The sequence below is a fragment of the Hypanus sabinus genome, chromosome 15, assembly GCF_030144855.1.
Source record: "Hypanus sabinus isolate sHypSab1 chromosome 15, sHypSab1.hap1, whole genome shotgun sequence".
Taxonomy (NCBI): domain Eukaryota; kingdom Metazoa; phylum Chordata; class Chondrichthyes; order Myliobatiformes; family Dasyatidae; genus Hypanus; species Hypanus sabinus.
Window position 1 is genome coordinate 72,937,244 of NC_082720.1, and position 20,364 is coordinate 72,957,607.

At 42.3% G+C, this 20,364-nt stretch overlaps 1 long non-coding RNA gene across 1 annotated transcript in view; it reads left to right on the forward strand.

The window, feature by feature from the left end:
* The window catches only part of LOC132405192 (uncharacterized), a 501,791-nt gene that overhangs the window by 152,352 nt on the left and 329,075 nt on the right, over positions 1 to 20,364 (forward strand). Inside the window, exon 3 of the long non-coding RNA XR_009515786.1 lies at positions 9,129 to 9,168. This is a non-coding gene — a long non-coding RNA (uncharacterized LOC132405192). The remainder of the gene's footprint in view (positions 1 to 9,128; positions 9,169 to 20,364) is intronic.

Below are 20,364 nucleotides of genomic sequence, written 5' to 3' on the forward strand. Positions count from 1 at the left end.
ATACGCACAAACAATACATAGTCAAAGTTCCTGAGTCCATGAATGTTGCAGCATTCTGCAGTTGAACTCAGTACAGCTTGTCTTTTGCCGAGTAAACAGTGAGGCGCAACACCAACTCCAGTTTGGCCGTACCACAACGCCTCCACCATTCCAGTGGAGCGCACTGACCCCGACGCTTGTCCCCTGGGCAGCTGTAAGCAGGTAAAACCATGGCTTGAGACCTAGTGCTTGCTATGACCAAGGCCATGCACTCCCGCACCATCTGCCGATAAACCAGTGAATCGGACTTGCAGCATTCCATATCAACAATGTCCAGCGGCGTCTTGCGATACAAGAAAGGTGACTGAGACTGTCACTTGCTGTGAAACATTAGACTGTGCACCATCTTTACTCCTCTAACACCTCTCTGACACGTGCAGCAGCATGATCTGCACCAAGTCCAGCTCCTTCAGTTTCTTCACCAATGAGCTAATCACTGATGGGGTAGACTTGCAGTATTTTAAGTTCTTTAGTGAATGGGATTAATGTAGGGATTTGTATAAATGGGTGGTTGATGATTGGTGAGGACTCGATGAACTGATGAGTCTAATTCCTTGCTGTATGTGATTCACTTGCTACGTGCTCAGCTATGGAATTCCCTCCTGAAGCATCCCTGCCTCTCTACCACTCATTCTTCATTTGAGATCAGTTTTGAGAAAGTTGATTCAATCTTTGGATGTTTGTATTCCATTTTCTCAGGTAATTCAGTCTAAAATTGCTATTGATCACACTCCTGTGAATTGTTTAGGGGTGTTTTACTTTATTTATTATAAACACAATTTGATGAAGGCTCACAGCAATAGTGGCAGAAGCCTGAACACCAGAAACCACGGTCTTCTGAGTTCCAGTCACTCACAAAAGTTTGCCAAACACTAACACCATTCCCTAGCCACCAACTCATCTCTCCCTGACAACCAACAGGCTCCCTTCTTGTACACTTCCTCCTAAGAGATTAGTTGTTACTAACAGATCTTCCTTACTCTTTCTCGGATGTCACCAGGATTTTCTATTGTTCTCCAGCAATTCACAAAATGTAGCTTTTGTTTTCTCCACATCTCCCCCTTTTCTGTAATTTAAAACATGCATGTTCACTAAATTTTTCTACTTCTGACAAAAGATTATAAGATCTGATCACAAACAAGAGAAAATCTGCAGATGCTGGAAATCCGAGCAACACACACGAAATGCTGGAGGAACTCAGCAGGCCAGGCAACACCTATGGAAAAGAGTACAGTTGACATTTTGGGCTGGAAACCCCCTGAATCATGTTAGTCATGCTGAAATATTTCAGCCCAATACACTGAATGTGCTCTTTTCTGTACTGTAGATGCTGCCTGGCCTGCTGAGTTCCTCCAGTATTTTATGTGTGTTGCATTATAAGATCTGTTCCTGTTTTCATTGATGCTGCCAGATCTGAGTATTTCCAGCAGTAGCACACATAAAATGCTGGAAAAACTATGCAGAACAGGCAGCATCTATGGAAAGGAATAAAGGGAAAATGTTTCAGGTTGGGATCCTTCATCAGGATCAGATCTCAACTCAAAACATTGATTCTTTATCCCTTTCCATTGATGCTGCCTAACCTGCCGAGTTCCTTCAGAATTTTGTATGTGTTACTTTGGATGTCCAGTGTAGGGTAATGTAATTGGTAGAAATGTACATAATTGACAGCCACCAACATTGAATTGGGGTTCACTTTAAGAGGCTGGTCTGATGTGATGATGTAATCACGTAAAATACTTTTACCACACTTTGCGTTCATTGTTTGGAGTACAATATATGAGTCATTATGGTTTTTCTTAAACATAAAATGCCTCTGCTGTTTTTATTTGTGAAAACCTACACTAGCATCTGCAGAATCTCTTATGTTTATGATATCCAGCATTCTCTGTATTTGTTTAAGATTTACAACATCTGCAGTTTACTGCTTTGTTGATTCCAATGAAGCACACTGGGATGTTTTACCATATTATTTCTGGCATATAACTGCAATTTGTTGTAAATAAATTACTCCAGATGCTATATTTAAGGTTAGATTCCGACATTGCCAAGCTTCAACAAGTACCAATACAGAAATCATTTCCAATTTGACTTGCCAATTGTTGATGTGCGCAGGAAACGGGGGATTATTCTCTGCCATTTTACTGCTATTTGCTCAAGAAAAGCAAATAATTGATGGTATCTACAAATCCCTGTTCCAAGTAAACCAGCGCTTTTAAGGAATATGTAAAAAGGAGAGAAATCTGGCAAGTGGAACCAACTTCAGTGTGGATAGAAATGAGGTAATAAGCTGCATTCAGCTATTTAAATTATACAATTTTTTTCTCAAAAGATGCAGATCCACTTTTACAATTGAAGACATTATCTCAACTGCACATAGTTTTGAAGTAATTAGTACTAAATTTGTTATGTATATACATTGGACAGATTAAAGCACTAACACTAGGAAAGATTTTTCCAAGATGACAAAAGCAACAAAAATTCCAGTGCATGCCCTAGAAAGTCAAACTAATTAAAGGATTCTAAGTTCAATTCTTGATTTTAAGGGCAGCAGTATGTGGAATATTATTAATTGAAATATCCTTGAGTTGGGAAAGAATTAATCTCTACTATTTTAGATTATTAACTTGTAAATTTGCTGAGAATGGTAGATTTCAGGGAAGAAAGTGAAGGAGGCTGTTTGTAATACCTTCCCCTGATGCTGCTGCTATCTTTCATCACTTCTTGCCTAGGCACGAAGGATTGGTTCTTGGGTGTGACTTAATCCACTGTGAAAATCAATGCAACCAAGACCATCCATGAGAGGAGTAAGTAGCCTGCGAGTGCCAGATCATTCATTTTAACATCCATTTTATTAAGAAATAAATCAAAACAGCAGCTAACTAAAGAACAGCAGATAGTGAGATGTTGTGAATTGGTACCTATTACCTAGTGGTGTATAATGGTATTCCCAAGTACCTTGAGTATTGAGTATTCAGCTTCTGCAATTACCTTAAATTCAGCATCTTTCACCGTGGTGTACAGAACCAGCAGGAGAAATAAACCCTTGCCATTCAGATCAAACTCATCTAAATTCAGTTCAAATTAGTTTCTGCAGAAGATCTTCTTTCTATGCAATCTGTAACCATAGCCACTACCTGCTTTTTAACCATTTTTCATTAACAGCATGTGGGTATAAAATATTTCAGGCAATTTACTCAAATTAGAATTCCACACGTCCTCCCCTTGAACATTACAAATAGATGGTTAAGAAGTAGACAGATCCCAGTCTGCAAATCAATATTTAATTGGGCTGCTCGGACTCTAATTGCTTTTAATGGGACAAGTGGCCCTCGCTCATCATGTAATAAAATATGTGCCAAGAACGAGGAGAAAATAAATTAGTTTGCGACGTTCTACAGCTGTTTTTTAAAATTATTATTCTTGTTTTGATGGGTTAAATAATGCAGCTGTATTAAAGCTGGAGAGGTTGTTGCTGCTCTCAGCTTGTATGAATACAGTAAATGCTTGGATCGGAGGCTGCCAATTCTGTGTTGCCAAGGAGATTAATTTATCTTCCAGAAGATGTTGTGCACAGATGTGAGACTCAGCTGAAAGTAAAATTATCTTGCTTCAGATTGGACTCATGCAGATGCAGATGGATTAGTTTGATTTTTTTTTATCGGTTGTTATCATGTTCATTTTTTTTCCTTTAGAATCATAGTGTTTCCTTTGGATTGTCCTTGCTGTGGGACATCTGTGAATCAAAGCCTTGCCAAGAGTTACAGCAAGGTGCAGTATTTAATTCATTAGCTTGAACAAATATGCCTTCAACTAAAAGTGTAAGTGACAGAAATTCCAAAAGTGAGCAGAGGTTTAAAATACACTGCAAGTAAAGATTTTTAAAAATTTATTGTGGTGTTCCAAATTATAGCTTTGCATTGCATCATCAGGCCAGAAAAGGTAAAAAAAAATGAGGTTTCCCTTTGGTTCTAGTGGCAGCAATATTATTTTGCATCTTTGCATTACCTTAGATTGTGTAAAGGTTAAGAAAGCCGGTTCCTACGAAAACTACAGGTGCTGAGCTAGGGAAATGGTTCAGTGTTGTACATTCTTGTTGCCTGCTTAAGGACATACTCAGAGATCTCTGGCAGAGCTGAGAGTATGACATGAAAGAAATGGTCATGCAAGAAGTTTAATGTAAACTTTTTAAATAAGGAGGAACTGTCCAGTGCTGAAAGCCATGTTATCAGTCCAACTAAGTCCTATTTAATGATAATTTGAATGAGAAACTTAAGAGTATCCATTATTCTCAAGGCTGCAGTCCAATTATGGTTATAAATCATTAAATAAATCTCCTGATCACTGAGTTACCAATGAGTGAAACTTACAGATATGGCAGAGTTCAGAGTTGTTTCTGTGGGGTCACAAGGAACAGAACTGATAAACTTGATAAACTGATAACCTGTACCTTTGTAATTCTACTGTGCCCATTCCCTTAGAATGCCATTTTACAGAAATAATGAAAAAGGTTGATAATCTGAATTTTCAAATATGCTTTGATGCAGTGGATCAAAAAATATAATTATATATATATTATTTTATACATTTTATATTTTATATATTTTATTATATATATTATTTATATATATATCAAAATATATTTTTTGTTTGTTTTTAACTAATTATTTTTTGTACTTGGACAGATGTTTTCTTTTGCACGTTGATTGATTGTCAGTCTGTGCTTGTGCGTAGCTTTTTATTGATTCTATTGTGTTTCTTTGTTCCACTGTGAATGCCTGCAAGAAAATGAATCTCAAGGTAATACAGAACTGTGCAAAAGTCTTAGGCACAAATATATAGCTAGGGTGCCTAAGACTTATGCACAGTAATACATTTGTCAATGTGGAGCATAGAGTGAGTAAATCTGGCGGGAGCAAAGAATGGTGAGGGTGGAATGTTGCAGGAGGGATGTGGGACAGATGGCAGAGAAAGAGTACCAGTGGCTAGATAGGTGGTTACACGAATGTAGATACACTCATCCCTGAGGCACCAGGCAAAGTCATTTGATTCCGAACAATTGGTTTATTGATCATTACAAAATGCCCCTTTGGTGCTTCCCACTTCCTCCCTTCTGTCTTCCCCTTTTCTCAACTACTATTCCCTGTCCCCTTCCCACTCTCAGTCCTGGGCCCATATCAGTATCAGGTTTATCATCACTCACAAATTTCATGAAATTTGATTTTTTTTTGCAGGAGCAGTATGATGCAATACATACAATTACTATAGGACTGTGCAGAAGTGTATATATATCTCTAAGACTTTTGCACAGTGCTGTATATGGTGACATATAAGTATTTTGATAATTTTGTCAAAAATAATTTTGATTTTACCTTGAAATTTAAACTTTAAATTTGACTTGATGATTATATTAGCTCTTTCACTTGTAGCTGTTACAGGGAAAATCTGTCTGATATTTCAGTTTCCTTTCAAGGAAATGGTTCTTTCTCACACATTCAGGACCATTTATTTAGTTATTCATTTATTGTGGTCATTTTGGTGAGAGAATGGTTTACTAGCAATACCTTGCATGAAACTCATGCTGTTTGAAATATCTCTTGGGTTTACTGGGAATTGGGGTTGGAATCTCACCTGAATGTACAGTATGTTGCCTGGCTCTGCTTTGGTGCTTTTATAATAGAAGTGAGGCTGAAGTTCTCCATCACAGCAACAGAGACAGTTCCCCTGCTGCCTGCCATGTTCATGCATTCTGCGTTGGAACAATCACAGGGAACTGAGCTAGGGAGAATTAACAACAATGAAAGAAATCTCTGTGATAGAGATGAGCCTGACTATGATCTGGCATGAGTTCAGTTTATGAGATAAAAATGGTAAATAGAACTCATAGGCAGTCTTCTCAATTGACTGGTGGTTTTTCAGCTTTGAGTGTGAAAGACTCAGATAATAAGACCCACAGAGACGTGCTACAGGTTTCTAAACTTCATTTCCTGGTTAACTCTTCTACCCTTTATCTCGTCAGGAATAAATGAGGGATTTGCTCACAGAGCTTTTCAATTGAGCTTTGAATCAAAAGTGAATCACAGATTTAAAACAAAATCCACAACCTTTACCTCCTTTTGAAATGACTTTTAATCCCGAGATCTGTATTGGCTCATAATGAAGAATCTGCCTTATTTCTTCTTCTGAAGTTGAATGCATCTCCAGCTTCTTTTAGACAATAGGATCAAACCGAATATAATCATCTCCTCATTCATATATTAATATTTTTTATTTAAAGTGATACTTTGTATAATTCTCTGAACTCTCCAATATATTCTATTACTTATACACATTTTTTCATAATATTCCAAATTAGCTGTGATCACCGGTACTCAGGAGCTAAAAAATACTGCATTTTAATGTCCTTAAGATGTTAACCATGTTTGATTAACCTTTAATATTTTTGTAGCATATGCAATTCTGATGAATATATTATTACGTGCAGATTGTTTTCTTTTCAAAGATTAGCTTTATTTGTTGTATGTAAATCAAAACAAGTGTTACTGGGCAAAAAAAAAAGATGCATTTACTTAGTAGGGTTAGGATCAGTGAATCCTCCAGATTATTTATTATAGTTCCATGCTGTGTAGTAGTATTGGATCTTATACTCAGGGCCAATAGACCTGTGTGTTACCAGAAGTTTGCCGATTTGTCAGACTTTGTATTTTTCTCAGAAGTTAACACATTGAAACCAAATAATGATTATCCCTGTCTTTCCTCATACATTAAGATTAACATTTCAGATTAGGTGATGCTATTTGGATAAGGAAACTGTATTTTTCTGATGTTATGACTGCCGTCAGTATCTTTCATTCACTCAGCTACTGGAGAAGAGCCAGTATTTTAAAATAGCAAACAAAGTACTTTATTAAATAAAAGTTTACAGTAAGAGACATCATTTTTGTATGTTTACTCCCACACAGACAGACAGGTTTTATGCTACACAGTGGAACAACATCAAGAACATTTCATCACATGCTGCAAGATTTTAAAGTACTAACCAATATTACATTCATTATAATGGTCAAATTACCTGCCTTAAGCAAGATGGAACACATTAACTGAACATTCACTTGGTGCTGATGTTACATTAATGCAGTGCAACAGATTCACTCTCTGAAGCACATTAATACCTTTCGATGAAATAAGTGCAACTTTGATTCATATATTTTTTGTAAACTCGTGAGGCCTCCGTCAGTCAGAGTTGACCATGGATATTGCGTCGTAACTGTCTAGATAGGCAAGCCAGGGCAATATGATATGGAGAGTGAGCTATTGCCCATGTAGCAAGCTCCCCCTCTCCATGTAGCTGACGAACCCAAAGGAACGGCAGAGGCCGATACAGTCTGGCACCAGCAGCATTGCAGGATTTGTCAGTCTGCATCAAACTCAATGTAGGATTGCTTTAGGGACTCCAGCTCCAGATTTTTCCCTCAGAGTTCACTCCTGAAGCCTTCCCTATGAGTGGGTGTAGCCACAAGGCAGCAGAGGTTTGAGATCAGAGTTTTCCTTCTAGATGAGCTGCCAACCGTAGCTGACGAGCTTCATCTGCCCGAAGCGACTGGTTTTAAGGCACCAGTAGATCACCTTTGCCCCTTCTCCTGTCAGTAGAAACGCTTTCACCAGGTCTAGTAGCTAAGCCACATGTTAAGGTCAGGAGCTGGATGTGGTTGTCAGCGGCTATTTGAGTCACATGCCGTTGGGAACATATAATAGGTGGTAGGAGCTTGTCCCCATTATGCCCCCGGCTATAACAACCTTAAGGAACATTTGTAGACAAGGAAGTGTCTATTCTATACAAGCCTTTTCATATCAGTGCCTGCATCTACTTTTAATACTTTCGATTCTGATGCGTCTCCATTACTCACTTCCTTCAACCTTATGGATTTTCTGCTCCCTAAGCAAGTACTCACCTTAAAGTTTTGATTGATATAATTCTTATCCTTAGTAATTACATATTCTGGCAGAAATGCAAAATTGTTACATTCTATTGCTCTTGCTCTTGATATTTATTGCTTATTAATTTATTAATATTGTTTCTTCTTTTTGTATTTACACAGTTTGTTGTCTCCTGCACTCTTGATTGAACGCTCTAGTTGCGTGATCTTTCATTGTTCTATTATAGTTATTATTCTATAGACTTGTTGAGTATGTCCGCAAGAAAAATTAATCTCTGGGTTGAATATGGTGACATATATTTATTTGATAATAAGCTCACTTTGAACTTTGAACTTTTGAATTTAATTTCTGATATAGTGACATAGACTTGTACAACACAGAAACAGTCCCAGCACTATTAATCATTGCCTCAATCAATGAATGCAATGGCTCCTTCACTACGCTGTCTGCTTGTGCCATCATTTTCACAGGCCTCTCACCTGCATGGTGAACATTTTTTTTCTGTTTCTTAGAATAATTTGAGTTGTGTCAGTGAAAAGCAGGTCCATTAAATTCTATAATTCTCCATTACCTTCAATTTCAGCAATTGCCTCAAAAAATTCCAGCAACCTTCACTCCTTTAAAACACATTAACACCTTTTATAGGTATTACCATCTTTTAAAAACTAAGGTCCTGTGGAATACTGATGATTATTTTGTCTATCAGTACAATAACTACACTATGATTCCCAAATTCTCAGTCCATTCCTAAATATTTATTTGTGACTTCTAGGTATGTGCAGCTTGTGTTTATTATAAACACAAGAGATTCTGCAGTTGCTGGAAATCCAGAGCAATGCACACAAAATGCTGTAGGAACTCAGCAAGTCAGGTGTTTGTTATTCAATGACAGAAAATTGGAGCAAGAGAACCAACCCTTCAAGCTAAACAACATACATAAAATACTGGAGGAACTCAGCAGGCCATGTAGCATCTTTGGAAAAGAGTACAGTTGATGTTACGGGCTAAGGCCCTTCCTCGGGTCCCTCAAACTCACCCTATCCCAACATTCAATATGCTCGAGATAGATCTGATAATCTCTTAAATATGTTAAAAAGAAACAACGTGCACTTAGATAAAAATTAAATGATTTTTTTTTAATTTCTTCTCAGGAGATTGGGTTCTGAAGTGGATCATTCTACAGAAGGCTTGGTAAGCAAAGAGACAAGATATTGTGTATAAAAACCAAAGACCCTTTGGATTTAATGCAGAGATATATTTTGAATTGGGATGTACTTCCTGAAGAAATGGTAAAAGAAATTCAGACCTAACTTTCAGCAGACAAACTAGAGGAAGACTCAAGTGGAAGAATTTGTATATAGTTATTGAAAAAGGCAAAGGGAGAGGGGCTGATTTGGGGGACCTTTCAAATGCAAGATATTCTGAATGACCTCATGTGATTCAGTGATTCTGGGAAGTGATTGCTGTTGAGAATACTATACTTATTAGCCTTCCTGGTTACCCATTTTCCTCATGTTCAATAGCATTCACGTAAAATTAAATTGAAAGAGCCATATCTGTTTGACACTTTCTAGGCAAAGCAGCACCTGGTGTATATTTTGCTACTGGAATTATGATACTCTTCAGAGCCGAGGTATTGAAAAGTTTAACTTGTGAGAATAACTTACTCGGATTTAACTTTGCTTTGACCATGCCCTGCTAAAGTGGATTGAAGCATGCAACAACAAAACTGGTTTTTAAAAAATTGGCTTATTTTTCCCTCTGACATTCGTAACAAGTATGTCTTTGAGCAGCTGGAAATTGAAATGGGAGCATTTTACCCTGTAGCAGATGTGGAGTTAATAAATTTAATGAAGAGTTGGTGCTTGAATGGCCACCATGGAGGTAAAAATTAAAGACTGGAATTTTTATTCTCGAGCATCAGATAACAGGCACTGCCTCCTGTATTTTAATGAGAAAAATGAGACTTACTTGGATGGATTATACCTACAAGGCACCACTGGTACAAGCAATTTAACTTAACAAGCCTGCACTGGTCTTTGTCCTTTTACATACTGTGTTTCTTTTCCACTCCTCTACAACTTGCCATAGATGTAATTTCCCATCATGGAGTGATATAGTATAGGACCTTTGGTCATCAGTATTATCATCCCAACTTTTAGCATTCAGGCCGTGTCCATTCTAAATTTCTTACCCCTTTTTTTAAACCCATGCCCCCAGTTATGGGTATATCTGCTGTATGGAAAAAAGCCTTAACTCTCTACCTTAACCATGCCCCTCATAATTTTGTAAATCCACCCAGTTCCCCTCGGCCTCTTCTCCTCCAAGGAAACAAACTCAGGCTGTCTTCATAACGCATTCTGGAGTTTGGTGTTCAGTTCAGGACCATTCTGTAAGGACTCTCTGCACATTCTCCCCATGGAAAGTGGGTGTCTTCCCTGGGTGCTCCAGATTCCTCCCATAGTCCAAAGATGTACCGGGTTATTGGTCATTGTAAATTGTCCTGTAATTAGGTTGAGGTTAATCAGGATTGTTGGATTACTGGGGCGGCGTAACTCCAAAGGCCAGAAGGGCTTTGTTGTAACTGTGTTGTAACAACAGGCCTTTGTTGGGCCTGTGTTGTAACTCGAAATAAAATAAATATGTTCTCTAATCCAGGGAGCATCCTGGTAAATCTCATCTGCACTCTCTCTGATGCATCCACGTCCTTCCTCGAATGAAGTGACTGGATCTGACCACAATGCACCAAGTGTGGTCTAACCAGAGTTTTGTATCAGTCTCTCAATTAATGAAGACCAGTATATCATGTGCCTTCTTAATCATCCTTAGCTTTATCAGTTCCCCAAAATGCATCATCCCAGACTTTTCAGGATTTAATTATCTGCCCATGGAGAGAAGACAAGAAAGTGGGGTTAAAAGGGATGATAAATCAGCCATGATAGAATGTCAGAGCAGAATCGATGGACTGAATGGCCTAATACTGCTCTATGTATTATAGTCTTATGGTCACATTAGAAAAACTGGTCCTAATAGTATTATGCATGTAACAACTGAACCTTGTTAACACCCCATTTATACACTGATGTCCTTCATTATATCACCCTTACCTGGTTTGCCCTTTGCACAAGTCCAGAAATGGTAGCGGTTGACTCTTGACTCAGAATGGGTCAATTAGGAATGTTCAACGTGAACCATGATGTGCAAACCTGTAAATCAATAAAAACAAGTGCTGAGGAATGCTACTGTGTCTTAAACTGATACAATCCAGTTTTTGTGTAACATGTTTGTGCCACACAGAATATGAGTTGACACTGTGCTGAGCTAAATGGTTGCAAACAGGCAGGTTTTAGGAGTTGCATAACAACCAAGTTACTTGCACGTGGAACTGTAAAGTTTATACTTTATATCCATGAAGAATTCTCAGAAGTAATAGTGATCTCCTTTGTTGGAGTTGCTGAGGGTTCATTGGATTTGGCAATGGAGCATTATATCACTTCTACCGTATTATGTGACAGCATGTAATTGATGATGATAGAAATGCCAACCACTTACTGCCATTGTGCTCTACAGATGTCACTGCCTGGAGGTACCTGCTAATCATGCCTGCTGTTGCTCTCTCTGATGCCTCCCCTTATGGTTTACTGCAAGGGTGTTAAGTTATTCTTTCCTTGATACTTCTTCTTTATAAAATCTTCCACAGCAAGTGTGGAAATATTCATGGGTGATTCTGAAGTTCTAACAGCAGATGCCCTGAGACAGCTCTGTCTTTCATAGCTGATCCTTGATGTCACTTCTGAAAGACAATTCATCATGTTTGCCGGCTGCACTTCCCCATACCGTCCAGGAGAGTTTCTAACATAGTGTTCAAGAGCTTCAGTCACTCTTCTACAGATTTGCTGCAGAATGATCTCCATTTCTAAACAGGCCAGTGGTGACCATATCCAGATATGTCTCACAATAGATTCGACTAAAAAAAAGGTCTCTTCTGCACATGCTAGAATAAGCAGCACCATTATTCCTGCAGAGATTAACATTCAACCTGTGTACCTCGTTAGTTGTACAAAATACATAGCTTTCTGGTATTGATTGTTACCAATAATCATAAATCCTTAGCTGAGTTTAAGCCCATCATCCATACTGAGTCATAGGCCATGCACCGGAGTCCTCTGTCCTGGGCCTGACTTTCAAGTTGTCCCCAGGTTTAGTCCATTGAAGATCTTTCCTCTCCCTTTCGTCTTTGGAGCTTACAGTAGCTTTTCTGTAGCATTGGATTTTTAAAAGATCGGGTTGCTAGCCCCATGCTCAATCTTCATCCTTTCACAGCCAGGGCAGAGATAGATGTACATGGTAACCAAAATTTATATTCATTTGGCTCTTGTGTGTAGCTATGATCCATCAAGACAAATATGCAACATACTGTGAGTATTACAGAATATCCAAAATGTTATGCTTCAGTCTCATTCTTTCTTATTTTACAATGATTTCTTGAAATGAGATGATAGAAACTTAACATTGGTCACTTGACTTATATGATACGAAGAGAACTTCAGAATACCACTCTGTTGAAATCTGAAGTAAAAACAAATGCTAAAAGTACTCAGCAGGCCAAGCAACATCTGTGAAGAAAGAGGTTATGTGGCAGGTCAATGATAGTTATTCATCAAAGCGGTGTTTTGAATGGCTAATTTCGCTGATTTTGTTTTATTTTAATTTGTTGTTGAGGCCAGAAGACAGTTACTTGCTAAGTCAGAAGACAGTTTCAGGTTAGTCCAGATAAAGGTTCTTTTCCATAAATATTGGATACCCTTTTCCCTCAAGGTGCTACCTGACCTGTTGAGTTCCTTCAGCAGCTCATTGTTTAATCCAGATTCCAGCATCTGCAGTTTTCTTTGTGTCTCCAGAAGACAGATCCTGTTCCTTGTGTGTATGTTTAGCTCTGTTGTAACAGAGAAGGAAGCCAAACACAGGGGCCAGAGTGGGAGTAGAATGGAAAATTAAAATGACAACCCCCAGGATCATCCTTACTCAGAAAAGCTGTTCTACAATATGGCCATCCACATTTTTTCTTAGAACTTATAACAGCATTTCATAATTCTGATCTTTTGATTTCAAATATTTGGAATACTTCCATTGAAATTCCTTCACATTCATATATGAAGTACAAAATAACTGGCATGATTAGGAAAAGGGTTAAATTAGACAGAGAAGCGGATATTAAAATAAATTGGACTTGGTTCGGAAGCTGTTATCATTTCTCATTTTTCTAATAATTTGTAGAGAGCCGTAGTAACTTTTGCTTTTGCATAATACTTTATAAATCTGAGATGGTATAAAGTTGGGACAGAAAAAAAAAAGCAAATAGAGAGATCACTTACAGAGTAACTTGATTTGTCTAGAAGATGAGGAATGCTGTGGAAAGAGGTCAAAGTTCAACATTCAAAGTAAATTTATTATCAAAGTACTGGTGCATATACAGTATGTCACCACATACAACCCTGAAATTTGTTTTCTTATGGACATACTCAGTAAACCCAAAAAACACAAAGTTCAAAGTAAATTTTATTATCTGAGTACATATATGTCACCATATACAACCTTAGATTCATTTCATTTTCCTGTGGGCATACTCAGCAAATCCATAGAATAATAACAGGATCAATGAAAAATCAAGTAGAGTGCAAAAGAGAACGAACTGTGCAAATGGAACTATAAATAAATAGCAATAAATAACAAGAACATGAAATAACATGATAAAGGGTCCTTAAAGTGATATAATTGGTTGTGGGGACATCTCAATGGATGGGCAAGTAAGTGTAGCCTGATGATTGAGAGGCAGTAACAGTAGATTCAATAGAAATGAAGGACCATGCCCAACAGGATGGACAAATAATGAATATAAAAAAGTGTGGTGAACTACATATACCCGTCTGGACACGCCCCCCTGCTGACTGCTCCTGTGGCTCCTCCCACAGACCCCGGTATAAAGGCGATTGGGGCCTGAGCCCTGCCCTCAGTCTCCAGGATGTAGTATGGTGGTCAATTACTGCTTGTTCTTTCTTCCAGTCAATAAAAGCCGATATCTCGCCTCACGTCTCAGAGAGTTATTGATGGTGCATCAATTTTATTGACTGGAAGTTTTAAAACATGTAAAGTATTTTACGTCTCGAAAAATTAGACTTGGACCCTCAAAACTCAGAAGCAGCTCTTGCCTTTGAACTCTGGCTTGCATGCTTCCAATCATACCTGAAGGAAGTTCGTGCGACTGAGCCCGCTATTATGCACAGAATTCTCCTCTCGAGGGTCACCCCGAAAGTTTACTCACTTGTCAGGGACTTGCCGACCTACCAAGAGGCACTGCACACCCTCAAAAGACAGTACCTGTGGCCGGTGAACACTGTCTAAGCAAGACATCGCTTGGCGACACGGCGACAGCGACCCGATGAGTCGAGCGCTGTGTTTCTCTGAGCCCTACAGACACTCGTGCGAACTTGTGACTGCAAAGGTCTGACGGCGGAACAACATGCGGAGCTGCTAGTACGAGACGTCTTCGTTACGGGGATCAGCTCAGTGTATGTGCGCCAGCGGCTGCTGGAAAATGCCGATTTTACCTTACGCTTGGCGATCAAGACGGCCGACACACTGGAGGCTGCTCTGCACAACGCTGATGCTGTCCAGCCGCGCGATCCCCCACCGGTTCTGTGGAAGCTGCAGACCCCACCACCCGCGAGCGAATCGACCTCGGCCGCGAGTCCACGAGCTCCCCGAAACCGACCACAGCTGCTGCCAGTCGCAAGTCTGCGCAGTGTTACTTCTGCGGACTCGGAAAGCACCGCCGAAAACACTGCCCGGCCCGAGAAGCAACCTGCTCCAGCTGCGGGAAGAAGGGGCCATTTCGCCAAGGTCTGTAAGTCTGAACCACGAGCGGGGTCGGGCAGCGCTGCGTGTGAGGCATGGGGGCCGCCATCTTGTCTGCCCGTATGGGGCTGACCATCTTTGTTGGCGCCACCTCGCCCCGCCCCCGACCCACCAGTGCTTACTGGGCACCAAGACGGCAGTTCAACTCTGGCCTCCGTAACCCTCGACCAAAGCGCCCCACACCAGCTTGCAAGGTCAATGATGGACATCCTGGTGGAGGGGCACAGGACTAGCTGCCTGTTTGACATGGGCAGCACTGAGAGTTTTATTAACTCGGTCACGGTGCAATGCTGCGGACTCATGACACGGCCGGTAAGTCGGAGGATCAATTTGGCTTCTGGGTCACATTCCACAGACATCCGGGTGGGTTGTGTAGCGACATTGGTGGTGCAGGGTACAGAATATCGGAACTTTGCACTACTGGTCATGCCTCAACTGTGCGCACCTGTGCTATTGGGGCTGGACTTCCAGAGCCACCTCGAAAGTGTGACTATTGCATATGACGGGCCCCTCCCACCACTCACTTTCAGGAATCCTTAGTTTTGTGGGACTTCGTCATATACCCCACTACTGACCACACACACACACACACCGAACCACACGTCCCACCCAGCATCATGCCGACAGCTGTGCTACCGACACCACTTGCAACCTCTCCACCCTCAAAATCCCTCCTCCACCGCTGTTCGCCAACCTAACACCGGACTGTAAACCTGTGGGAACTAAAAGCAGGAGGTACAGCGCGGGGGACAGGGCCTTCATTCAGTCAGAGGTGCAGCAGCTGCTCAGGGAGGGGATCATTGAGCCAAGCACAAGCCCTTGGAGGGCCCAGGTGGTTGTTGTTCGGACCGGGCAGAAAAATAGGATGGTGGTGGACTATAGTCAAACCATCAATAGGTTCACGCAGCTTGACACGTACCCCCTACCCCGCATCGCGGATATGGTCAATCAGATAGCTCAGTACAAGGTGTACTCGACAATAGATCTGAAGTCTGCTTATCACCAGCTCCCCATCCGCCCAGAGGACCACCCCTACACCGCTTTCGAGGCGGGCGGCAGGCTCTATCACTTCCTGCGTATCCCCTTCGGTGTCACCAATGGTGTCTCTGTCTTCCAGAGGGAAATGGACCGGTTGGTGGACCAGTGCCAACTGAAGGCCACATTTTCCTATCTGGATAATATCACCATCTATGGTCACGACTGGTCGGATCACAACGCTAACCTCCAACGATTTTTCCAAGTGGCCAAAGCCCTGAACCTTACTTATAACAGGGACAAGTGAGTGTTCGGAACCACCCGGCTCGCTATCCTTGGGTATGTCGTGGAGAACGGGGTCATTGGCCCTGATCCTGACCGTATGCACCCCCTGTTAGAACTCCCTCTTCCCACCACCCTCAAAGCCCTCAGACGGTGCCTGGGCTTCTTTTCCTATTATGCCCAATGGGTCCCCCATTACGCAGACAAGGCCCGCCCCCTGGTCAAGTCTACCACATTTCCCCTCTCTGCTGAGGCCCATGCGGCCTTCAGCTGCATTAAAGGGGACATTGCCAAAGCAACGATGCATGCGGTGGACGAGACCATTCCCTTCCAAGTAGAGAGTGACGCCTCCGTTTTCGCACTGGCTGCTACCCTCAATCAGGCAGGCAGGCCAGTAGCATTCTTTTCTCATACCCTTCAAGGCCCTGAAATTCGGCACTCCGCGGTGGAGAAAGAAGTCCAGGCCATAGTGGAAGTTATTAGGCACTATAGAGGCACTATCTCGCCGGCAAAAGGTTCACCATGCTGACCGACCAGCGTTCAGTTGCATTCATGTTCAGCAACCAACAGCGGGGCAAAATCAAGAATGATAAAATTTTGCGGTGGAGAATAGAACTCTCCACCTGCAACTATGATATCCTGTACCGGCCTGGAAGGCTCAATGAGCCCCCTGATGCCCTATCCTGGGGAGCATGTGCCAGCGCACAGCTGGACCAGCTATACACCCTCCATGCACAACTTTGCCACCCAGGGGTCACCCGATTTTACCATTTCATGAAAGCCCGGAACCTGCCGTATTCCCTTGAGGACATCAGGACGATGACCAGGGACTGCCAAGTCTGCGCTGAGTGCAAACCGCACTTCTACCATCCTGAAAAGGCGCAACTTATCAAGGTCACCCGCCCCTTTGAACGACTGAGTGTTGACTTTAAGGGCCCCTTTCCCTCCACCGACCGCAATGTCTACTTTCTCAACATTATCGACGAGTACTCGTGGTTCCCCTTTGCCATCCCCTGCCCCGACACCACTGCCACGTCCGTCATAAAAGCCCTGCACCAGCTCTTTACTCTGTTCGGATATCCCTGCTACATCCACAGTGATAGAGGGTCCTCCTTTATGAGTGACGAGCTGCGCCAGTACCTGCTGGCTAGGGGCATTGCTACTAGTAGGACCACGAGCTATAATCCCCGGGGAAATGGACAGGTGGAGAGGGAGAATGCCACAGTGTGGAAGGCCACACTTTTAGCTCTTAAGTCAGAAGGGTTGCCGGTCTCTCGATGGCAGGAGGTCCTCCCCGAGGCACTCCACTCTATCTGCTCCTTGTTATGTACATCCACCAATGCCACCCTTCACGAGCGCCTATTCTCTTTTCCCAGGAAGTCTGCCACTGGGACCACCCTACCAGCTTGGCTGACGTCCCCAGGGCCAGTGCTGCTCTGGAAACAATGTGAGGAGTACTAAATACTCCCCGCTGGTCGAGAGGGTTCACCTTCTACATGTGAACCCCCAGTATGCCTACGTGGTCTTACCTGATGGGCGGGAGGACACGGTCTCCGTCCGCGACCTGACGCCCGCAGGAGCAGCAGACCACTACCCCGAACACTCCATGGTAACTATGAACCCTGTACCCGAGGTGACACCGCGCACACCGAGCCCTACACAGACTCCTCACGACACTCCTATACTGGGCGTCTCGTACGCGCATATACCAGGCGCCTCGCACATGCATGAGGGATCACTGACACCTAGTGGGCTGAGACCTCCAGCTAGGCCGGAACCAGCACAACCACCGTCTCCGGTGCAATTACCACTGGCACCTGTGCAATCACAGCCGGTGCTACGTAGATCGCAGCGACAGATTCGACCACCTGATAAATATACTTGTAAAAAACTTCACCCCATGGGGACTCTCTTTTGAAACAAAGGGGGGGGGGGGGTGAATGTGGTGAACTACATATACCTGTCTGTACACGCCCCCCACTGACTGCTCCTGTGGCTCCTCCCACAGACCTCAGTATAAAGGCGATTGGGGCTTGAGCCTGGCCTCTCAGTCTCCAGGATGTAGTACAGTGGTCAATTACTGCTTGTTCTTTCTTCCAGTCAATAAAAGCCAATATCTCGCCTCATATCTCAGAGAGTTATTGATGGTGCATCAAAAAGACAACAAACTGTGCAAGTACAAACAAATAAATAATTGAGAAGGTTTGATGAAGAGTTCTTGAAAGTCAGCCATAGGTTGTGGGATCAATTCAGTGATGGGGCATCTGAAGTTGAGTGAAGTTATCCCCTCTGGTTCAAATATCAAAATTAAAAAGAAATGGGCAAGTTCTTGAGGTAGTAGTGCAGGAGATGGATCTGATGAACTTAATGGAACACTCGTAAATGTTACTGCAAAATTACTGGTATGAAAAAAGGCTGAGAGGTCACCAGGGTATGTAGACTGAGCAGAAGTCTCTTGTGACTATAGCTAGTGCTTTGTCAACACCACGAGGAGTACCTGGCATAGGAAGGTTCACATGTAAATGAAAATGAGCTAAATTTGATCTCAAAATAATTTCTACTAATAAGGGCATGAGGACAATATATACTGAACATAACCTTAGAAGGGAAAATGTGATTGTATGAATACAACATAATTGTCTGGAAATTCTGTTGCAGAACACAAACACGAGGAAATCTGCAGATGCTGGAAATTCAAGCAACAACACACAAAATGCTGGTGGAACACAGCAGGTCAGGCAGCATCTATAGGGAGAAGCACAGTCGATGTTTCGGGTCGAGACCCTTCATCAGGACTAAAGTAAAAAAGAGATAGTAAGAGATTTGTAAGTGGGAGGGGGGAGAGGAGACCCAAAATGATAGGAGAAGACAGGAGGGGGAGGGATGAAGCTACGAGCTGGTAAGTTTATTGGCAAAAGGGACACAAGGCTGGAGAAAGGGGAGTATCATAGGATGGAAGGCCTTGGGAGAAAGAAAGGGGGAGGGGAGCACCAGAGGAAGATGGAGAGCAGGGAGAGAGAGAGAGAGAGAGAGAGAGAGAGAGAGAGAGAGAGAGAGAGAGAGAGAGAGAGAGAGAGAGAGAGAGAGAGAGGGAGAGAGAGAGAGAGAGAGAGGGAGGGAGGGAGGGAGGGAGGGAGGGAGGGAGGGAGGAGGACAGAGGGGGAGAGAGAGAGAGAGAGAGAGAGAGAGAGAGAGAGAGAGAGAGAGAGAGAGAGAGAGAGAGAGAGAGAGAGAGAGAGAGAGAGAAAATATATATAATGAATTAATAAATAGGGATGCGGTAAGAAGGGGAGGAGGGGCATTAACGGTAGTTAGAGAGTTCAACGTTCATACAATCAGGTTGGAGGCTACCCAGACGGAATAAGGAGTTGTACCTCCAACCTGAGTGTGGCTTCATCTTGACAGTAGAGGATTTATCCTTGTAAGCGGAACAAGTGCTACACCTGCTCTTACACTTCCTCCCTCACCACCATTCAGGGCCCCAGACAGTCCGTCCAGGTGAGGCGACACTTCACCTGTGAGTCGGCTGGTATGGTATACTGCGTCCGGTGCTCCTGTTGTGGCCTTCTATATATCGGTGAGACCTGACGCAGACCGGGAGACTGTTTCGCTGAACACCTACGCTCTGTCCGCCAGAGGAAACAGTATCTCCCAGTGGCCACAAATTTTAATTCCACATCCCATTCCCATTCCGATATGCCAATCCACGGCCTCCTCCACTATCGAGACAAAGCCACACTCAGGTTGGAGGAACAACACCTTGTATTCTGTCTGGGTAGACTCCAACCTGTTGGCACGAACATTGATTTCTCTAACTTCTGTTAATGCCCCTCCTCCCCTTCTTACCCCATCCCTATTTATTTATTTATTTATTTGTTTGTTTGTTTGTTTGTTTGTTTATATTTTGTATATATATTTTTTTCTCTCTCTCTCTTTCCCTCTCACAATAACTCCTTGCCTGTTCTCCATCTTCCTCAGGTGCTCCTCTCCCCCTTTCTTTCTTCCAAGGCCTTCCATCCTAATGTAGTCTTCCTTCTCTAGCCTTGTAGCTCTTTTGCTGATCAACTTTCCAGCTCTTAGCTTCATCCCTCCCCCTCCTGTCTTCTCCTATCATTTCAGGTCTCCCCTCCCCCTCCCACTTTCAAATTTCTTACTATCTCTTTTTTCCATTAGTCCTGATGAAGGGTCTCGAACCAAAACGTCGACTGTACTTCT